This window comes from Amblyomma maculatum, unplaced genomic scaffold (genome assembly GCF_055883805.1).
Source record: "Amblyomma maculatum isolate TAMU_Amacu unplaced genomic scaffold, ASM5588380v1 scaffold_13, whole genome shotgun sequence".
In the NCBI taxonomy this organism is placed as follows: Eukaryota; Metazoa; Arthropoda; class Arachnida; order Ixodida; family Ixodidae; genus Amblyomma; species Amblyomma maculatum.
In genome coordinates, this window is record NW_028146738.1 from 6,148,190 (window position 1) to 6,157,781 (window position 9,592).

Sequence of the window (9,592 nt, forward strand, 5' to 3'; positions counted from 1 at the left end):
CTTTGTAGCTGTATGGCTGCGCTTGGGTGGATGCCAATAGTAATTATTCCCTTATTACCCATTTACTGACGCGACCTTTCGTAAGAATGCGATCGAGGCCGCAGTGCCGTTCCGTGATCGTCGTGGTGATCCTGTGCTAGCTACAGCCAGAAGAAGGCTACTCAAAAGCTGTCCTGGGAGTCCTCAAGGTGTTCGGTGCCTGGTGCTACTTCGTGGTGAGGCCTTTCCACGTTCAAGGGGGTTTTGGTCAGGGTTCAAGCTAGCTTTATAGGATTGGTAATGTAAAGGTGTCATTACCTTGCGCACAGGCATGTCTTTCACCTCCCCGGGAAGGGGCTCGGCAGATTGGTTCGCCAGCCTGCCGAATGAAAGCTTGCATCTGGAATCATTTGCTAAAAATAGTGTCGATGTGATTCCTGTCGCACTTATACCGATAGGCGATGGAATGCTGAAAATGAAAAATCCGAAAACTATTCAGCAGCAACTCAAAAGTCTGACGGATCACTACCTTGATATCTCTAAGGTGCGACCTTTCGGGAGACGAGGTATAGTTTGAAAATCTGCAAACATTAGTTGTGTGTCAGATCTGCTACGCTGCAGTTCTTTTACATCGATTCCTGTCAAAGCCTTTATTCCTGAACAGCTGGCTTGCACTAAGGGTATTGTGCGTGGAGTGGATCCTGCATCTACTGCTCAAGAAATTTTGGAGGAATTTCAGGACGCAGGAGCTGGTGTTCTTTCAGTATATCGCTAGTCTCGCATAGTGGCCGGGGTGCATGTTGCTACAGAGTCAGTTATAACAACTTTTGCCGGTCTCATGTGTCCATCTGAGTAAAACATTTGGCCAATTATTTATCGCATTGACCCGCTACGTCCTCGCCCCCTTCAATGTACCAACTGTTGGCGATTTGGACACAGTGGAAGAGCGTGTAAGTCTGCGACAAGATGCAGGATGTGTGGGGAAGGACACTCTTCTAATAGCTGTACCGCTGCAAGACCAAGCTGTTGTCTGTGTACTAACGAGCACTCGGCTGATGAAGCCAGTTGGGAAAAACGATCTCAGGAGCAGGCGTTACTACAATTAATTCAAGAGAATCGTTACTTTCGAGCAGATGCTTATGCCCTTCTTGATCGGAAAAGGCACACTTATGCCAACTGTGTGCGCCCTTCTGCTCCAGACTTTGAGACCACGTTGTCTACCGCAATTGTGAAAACGGTTGAAAAAGCCCTTCCTGTCGTGGTTGACCGTATGCTTACCAGCTTTACTGAAGCTTTGTCTAGTATTGTTGGTAGTCAGTCATCTTGCGCACCTCAACCTGTGCTGACTCCAGCATCTATTTCATCTCAAACCTGTGCTGAAAGTTTAAATGCAGATTCTCCTCTAGTGCTGGCTCAAGTGCACCCAATCGACAGTGTCCCTGTAGGCATTTCTCGCAAAGGTATTTGCTCTAATGAGGTTGAAATGACATGCCCTACTCAAAAGCGCCGTGCTTCTAGCTCACCCTCTAAGTCCTCCATTTCCCAGACCAAAACTAAAAAAGGGCCTTCCAAAGTTTTACAGCAAACCGATGTGTTAAAAGAGGGGGTTGCGGCCTCACTTTTAGGTAAGTAATCATGGCAGGTGTACAAGTTCTGCAGTGGAATTGTCGCTCTATTGTAGCTTCACTTCCAGATTTATATCTTCTCCTTTCAACACATTAGCCAGATATAGTGCTTTTCCAAGAAACTTGGCTCTGCCCCGCAAAGTCATTTACCTTAAAGAAATATCATGTTTTCCGCGCCGATCGTGTAAACGGTAGGGGCGATGGCTCATTAACTTTGATATCGTCAAAATTATGTCACCGGGCAAAAATAAGCAAAGCAATAATGAAACCTGAGTGTGAGATTTTGGCTGTAGATATCACATTGCCGCATTGTGGCCCTGTCACAGTCGCTAACGTCTACTGCCCCACAGGTGTACGTAGCACAGACTATTTTGACAGATTACTTACAAATTCTAATAGGGTAGTTATTGCAAGTGATTTTAACTCGCACCATACTCTTCGGGATAACTACTCCGACGCATGTGGACAGCTGCTATGGACGTGGATGTCGGCAAATGCTGTACGCTGCTGCATTTTTTGGGCTATAACCTTCATGCGCGGAAATTCGCAATCTGTCATCGATTTATCCCTGGCAGCAGGTGGGATAGGTATAGGAGGATGGTCCACAGTACACAGTGGTACATCTAGTGACCACTTTCCAATAACATTTACCATCATGATGAGCACAACACGAGATAGAAGTTTGGACCGTAAACTAGTAATCAACGCCAAATATGCAGCTTCGCTACGCTCCTCCCTCAAATCAAACCTTTGTTCATGTAGGACTGACAAAGCACAAAAGGTATTTTCCTCAATTGCAAATGCTACTGTAGATTCCCAGTTCACTGTGCGGTCTACAGTAAACAATAAGTCGCCATCCCCACGATGGAATGATGCGTGTGAGAAAGCCTTCCACCGTAGAAAAGCAGCATGGAAAAGCCTTTCTTATAACCAGAGCCCAGTAAACTGGATAAACTACAAATTTTGTTCGGCGTCATTCAAAAGAGCCATAGCGCAGGCAAAGGATGAGTACAACGAAAATTTAAATACTTATTTGTCAAACCCTAAGCAGAGGAAGACTTTGTATCGTTTCATTTAACTAAATAGAAACTCGCACTTATCTCAGTCATTAAGTTCAGTAGTGTTGTCTCCACAGGAGGCAAAGGATGAGTTGGAACAAATTCCCCAAGGACTAGCATTACGCTTCCAGGAGCAGTGCAGAGTTCCCTAGCACGCTGCCATTTCCTGCTCAGACTGTGTTGAGGTTGATGGGTCAGAACTCCTATCTGTGATTACTTCCATGAAAAACTCGGCTCCAGGTTGGGACGGGGTTACGGTAGGTATGCTCAATATTTTAGCAAATCATTTCACTCAGGATCTCCTGGATCTGGTTAATGAATCATTAGAATGTGCATGGCTGCCGCACGTCTGGAAAGTGGCGAAAATTATATTGCTCTTGAAAGACCCTGGTAAAGGATTTCATGTTGAAAACATTTGGCCGAGAGCTTAATAGTAAAATTAATAGAAAGAATTGTGCATGGCCGCCTCTCAAAGCATATCTCAGAGGTTAATGCTTTGAGTTCTTCCCAGATTGGTTTCCGCAACGGATGCTCAATATGGTCTGCACACGTAGATGTAGAAAGCAGGATTCGCCTTGCAATGTACAGCAAGGAGGTATCAGCGTTAGTGAGGCTCGATATTGCTAAGGCCTATGACAGCATTGAACATTCGATTCTACTTAACAAGTTGTCATTATTACGTCCTCAATTCTACATCTATGCGTGGATCAGGGAAGTTTTGAAAGGACAAGAGTTCTTTTGCACTGATAGCTCATTAATCTCAGACACCTATGCACAGACAAGAGGGGTGCCTCAGGGCTCTGTGCTCTCCCCACTCCTTTTTAATATATTAATGTGTGATATTCCGGTTCATCCTGATGTCACTGTATATGTATACGCAGATGACATAGCATTCTTCCCCTCTGCAAAAGATATTCATGACCTATATCGTTCACTACAGGCTTACCTAAATGCACTTGAGGTCTGGTTGGACAAAATTAAATTGGTTTTAAATGTGTCCAAAAGTAGTGTGCTAGTTTTTAAAACCATAACCCCCTTATATGTTTCGTTAAACTACCGCTCAGATGTGATACCTCAAGTGGAATCTGTGCGGTATTTAGGCATTACATATGATGCTAGTATGGATTGGAGGCTTCACATCAAGTCTAATGTTTGGAAAGGTGAACGTGCCCTTGGTAGACTGATACGAATAAGTAACAGGAAATTTGGTATGCGTCGAGATACTCTTCTACTTGTGTACAAAGCCTATGTGAGACCGATTCTGGAATTTGGCTGCATTCTTTTTTCTGGGTGTCCAAAATATAAGCTACATCCTTTGCTGCTTTTAGAAAGACGGGCCTGCATCTCTGTCTAGGGCTTCCACAGTCAGTCTCTACCACTGTCTGTACTTGGAGGCCCGCATTCCGGACCTTAACTTCCGTTTCCGCCTTCTAACTGTCAGATCATTCTTGCGATCATTTGAGACTACTCCCGATGTGGCTATACCTATTTTTCTGTCAAACCCCTCCCTCTTTCTCACTCACCAGTGGCCAAGGGTATGCAACCCTCAGGTTGTTTTTACGCAGAGCATTTTTACAAACATTGGTGTGGACCTTGCTTCTATATGTGCTATTGGTTGCTCAACGTCCTTTGTGGATATAAATTATGATTCTATATTTCCATCTAATGTGAAGCACTTACCCTCAAGTCTAACATCCAGTCTCCTATGTGAACACCTTGAAAAGGTCCCTGATCACACGGTAATTGCCACTGATGCGTCTGTGATTGCGCACAAAGCTGCGATTGGAATTTTTTCGGAGTCTCTTTTCTGGAGTTTTTCGGTGCGTGTCCCGGATTACACACCGATATTTCTAGCAGAGTTTATGGCAGGGAACATTTAGTAGCGCTAGCCCATAGCGCTACTAAAAGTTCCCTGCAGTCAATCTAAAATAATTTTTCTATTAGACTCTCTTTCTGGTTTGTTGTCACTGGAGTCAGCACGTTATGCTCTGTTGAGCCGCTCACTAAGGTATTTCATACCGGGGTGGGTGAAAGAAATACGCTTCATCTGGGTCCCCGGACACAGCGGTATTTTCCAGAACGAAGCGGCAGATTTCCTGGATAAATCAGCTCTTGATGCATCTGTTTCATGTACCATCCCTAATATCAGCATTTTTGGAATGTCCCAATTCCAGCGATATCAATACCTAGCCGCTACATGAAATGATTCTTTGCTATCTACAGCCGAATACCAGCATCTCATATACTCATGGAAAGTTCGAGCATGTAAATCACGGCAGTGTGAGGTAACGATGATTCTCCTGAGATGCAGGATTCCTCGCCTAAATCTTTATTTATGTAGATGCGGGATCAGCCCCACAAACCTTTGTGAGGCTTGCGGTGAAATTGAAAATATTGATCACTTCCTTCTCGCTTGCCGAAGGTTTTCACATCAGAGGAGGGTGCATTTAGAAACTCCAATTACATGCTTGGTATTTACGTTGTCGGTCCCGCTTCTACTCTCCTTCGATGCGAGTGCGAAAGGATTTGCGGTGCCTGAAATTTGTCAGTACTTACATAACTACATCACAGCTACGGACAGATTCCCTTGCTAATTGTATTCCGAATTTACAAAACTCCAAATTTTCGCTTCATATTTTTTAATTCAATAACTTTTGTGATCTTAAATCTTATATTTTTGTTTAGTTGTCAATTACTTTAACACACTAATTCAGTTTGTGTAGGATATTTGGCAGTCCACACTGAACCCTGACTAATCCCCATTCGTGGGTATGTGCCAAATATCAAGGAAGAAGAAGAAGAAGAACTCAAGAGGCAGTGCCCTACTTTATGAAGCTAGATCTGGGTGCCTGTAAACACGAAGCTACAAAAAGAAATTTAACAATGAAGATGATGCATGTGCTGTATGTGGTAACTCCAGCAATTTATTGACCACATTTTAGTCGAATATAATGGTATCCATCCGGAAGTCGATGAAGGCGCAGTACCTCTTCCTGAAGCTCTGGGGTTTAGAGATACAAGTGGCCGGGTGAATAAACCGGCGGTGGAAGCTAGCAAAAAACGACTGGAAGACTGCTGGCATAAAAGCAGAAAAGTGATATAATATTAGTAATGTAGAAACAAAACTTCAATAAATAGAATGATAGTATAGTTAACAAATCTACAACAATAATTAGGATATAGGGAGAAGATTGAGCATGATAGCTACTGCTACCCCTGTGTTTCAACGGGGAAGTTCCTATATTCCATCCATTCATCCATCCATCCATCCGTGCGGAGAGGAGGGGGATGAGCACTGCCAGTCCGTCGTGCGGCCGAGCACATTGTGCGCCGTCCTAGCAGAAAATGCGGCCGCGGATATATATTTGTTTGTGCGTGTGTGTGTGTGTGTGTGATTTAGCATGCTCACGGTGAATACTTCCCCATCTACTATATTCACAGCGTTTACACGTGTTTAAGCATTTGATTACTTTTTATGTCCAGCAGTAATTAGGTGGATAGACTGCGCAATATATCAGCGTGTAAGAAGATGAAGGCTTTTTTTTATTTATAAGTACTACATAACAAAAACACTTCACTTTGTTTTCTCCTTGACTGTTCATTGGATCGCTTACCTTGAGGAGATTGTTCCTTTTTCTTTTCCATAAAGGAAGGGGTTTCAAAGGTTTTCTTTGGCAACTAAAAGTGAAACTATATTTATAATATTGTTACAAAACATAAATACTTGCGTACATAATATCTACATACATATATATGCAATCCATCAACCTTTTTACAATCCATCACAGTGCATAAACTGCAGAACGGAAGGCGAGAATGACCACAACTAGTTAAATTGTAATACACAAAATAGGGAGGATATCGACCTACTGGCAATGCCTTAACTTCAAGAGCTTCAAGCGCTGCCTCTGTGCTTCGCGGTCTTTGTTAAGGTCCTTTGGAAGGAACCTGAACCTAAGCAAAGCATTAAATTTAACGATGTCCCCCAAATTTATATTTGCGTGCTCACAGCAACCAATCGGGGGCAGCATCAAGTTTGGCAGACTGTTTGCAAATTCAAGCAAACTTTCCCCATGCAGCTGATTTGTGCGGCTGAACACAGTAAAAGCATCCTCTATGAGTTTGTTTCTGTTGTACAGTCTTTGGCTTTGATACACAAGGCCTCTTTTGTCAAAATGTAATGTAAATTAGGAATTTAAATCTGCCCTTGCTTCATTTTGTGCGACACACAGATATTCTCCATAAACAGGACAGCCATTTTTGACAATCGCTTTCCTTGCCACATACCCTGCGACGTAAAACACTTAGGCATTGTTGCTTTTATTTTCTGAGTACCCAGAGTGATCATTTTCAAGATTGGCCTCAATGATGTCTTCATCATCATAGATTTTCCCTTTATCATGATATCATATACAGCATCTGAAAGGTGCTGCTTCTGCATAGACTCCGAAGTGCCAGCGAGGCTCAACAAAGCACTTACGACGTGTGGTGAACAATTTTCTCCCTTCGGTGATTGTGCTAGATTATAGATTTACAATTTGACACTCACAAGGAACAGTGACACTGTGGAATGAACATCACTTCCTGAAGATTGCTCTATTATCCCAAACATATTTTCAAGTTTATCTTGGCTGAGACGAGATGTCATTAGATATTTGAACCCTCCTAGGTACCACAAAGTTGGCTATGAAGGGCGGGCTTCGGTGGGTACGATGTAGGCAATGCAGGACAGCCCCGGTGGGCTCAATGTGGGTATTGCAAGAGGGGCCGACGTAGGCCTGAAGGGGGCTGTCAACAAAACCCCGATGGGCCCCACTAGCGACCGATGCAGGCAGCCCTGGCGGGGCAGCCCACATTTCTCCGGCATTGCCAAAAGGACACATCCCGCCAACTCCCCCCGATGGTCTTACTTTTGACAGATTTGGGCAGCCGCTCTGGATGAACATTCTTTTTTTATTTCTGTTAGCCCCTCAAGTAATGACATAGGACCGACGCGGCTTCTATAGCGCAAACCGCACTTGGGCTTGCCCACAGTATTCTCATAGGGGTCCGACGCAGGAAATTGATGGAAAGCCCTAGTCCAGGTTTTCCCAACCAATATTTATGCACATAATTAAGTAATTATTTTTTACATGTCTGCACTTTGTAAACAGCCACAATAATAAATTTTGCACTAATTCATAGCGTTCATCTTTCCTAAAAGACTTCATGTACATCCTGTGCCGGCTACGGAGATGTGTGTCCTGAACAGTAATATTGTGGACAGTTGCAAGCTGTCCCGGGGCAACAGTTAGCAATCAGTTTGTTTTAGTATGTTTAGCGCAATTTTCATGAGCGCGAGAACTAAAGCCACGTAAATTTCTAACCGACTAAACATGGTAACAACTGTTATACAAATCATCTATAATAGTAATTTAGGGCAACATCTAATACAAACAGAGGTTGAACACAATGATTACGCAATTGCACGCACGCCTTCTAGCCCCATTACGGCCTATGTGGGACCTACAGCGGTTTTGTGTAGGCAGCTCCAATTGGGCTGGATGTTGGTTTTGAACCAAAAGCCAATTTGCTGTTGCACGTGCCTTCAAATTCTCCACAAGGAACCGATTTTGGTATCATGCGGGCCCTTCCGCCTTCCAGCCCCATTACGGCCTATGTGGGATATAAAGCAGTTTTATGTGGGCAGTCCCAATTGGGCTGGGTGTTGTTTTTAAAGGCCTAGAGCCCACCTGCTGTTGCACGTGCCTTCAAAGTCCCCACAAGGAACCGATTTTAGTACCATGCGGGCACGCCTGCCTTCCAGCCCCATTACCGCTTATCTGGGACCTAGAGCGGTTTAGCTAAGGCTGCCTCATTTGTGCTTCACGAGGGCATGCCCAAATTGAGCTCTAATTCATATTTCACCTCCCCTCAAGTAACCTACAAGGGGCCGATTGGGGCAGCATGTGGGTATGTCCGTTTTCTTGCCCCACTACGACCCATGTTGGTCCCACAAAGATTTAATGGGGGCGGCCTCATTTCGGATTTATGAGGGCTTTTCCATAAAAAGCCCACATTTAGGTTGGATTGCCCTCAAATATCCGACAAGGAATCGTTTGGTCTGGATGCAGAAATGTGCAATGCATTAGCCCGAGCAATGCCCCTATTGGACCCATGCAGGTGGAACAGGGGAAGGCCAAATGGGGCTTGCCCACTTTTGCCCCATCAGGGACAAATGCAGGTTTTATGATGGTTGCCCCAGCCCCACTTACCTACATCGGACCTACTGGGGCCCCACATTCTGTACCATCTGGGCTAGCGTAGAACACAAGCATTAAAGCAAGTCAAGGGTGCTCTTTACTGTAACCTCTGCAGAGGGCATGTGCTAAAGCAGACGTTTGCGGGTTTTGTGCGACACCACGGACACCGAGCACCCGCGAATAGCCGTGCGTGGCATCGCCGTGTCTGGGAAAAAGGGGATCCTGGTGGTGAGCCAATGACGAGTGTTTGGACCTTTTAGGCCCCTCGGCGGAGGCAACACGTCACTTTGGCCATGCTTCCCATAGACGACACCTCAGACCTGACCCGACTAGAGGAAATCGGCAGTCGCCTTTTCCTATCCTCCCCTCTATCTTTTGTTTTCTTGTCTTCTTTCTTACAACTGTCCTGTCTCTTCCTCTTTTCTTGGATTTTTCCTTTTCCAGGCGGCAAGGGTTAACTTTGTGTGGCTAACCACCCTGTGTTATGCAATATTTGGTTATAGTCAGGGTGTAAGGCTGGCGTGGACTGGACTTTCTTGGAAGCTCCTGTCCCGTCCCCTTGTTGGGCTCGGTGGTGGGTGGCCGCCACCCTGGCCGAACAACAACACTATTTTTATGGCTTCTTTAGTCTCACATGATCGAACCCGAAAAATGGGTCGCACCGACGAAACTTCCAAATTCTGCCTGA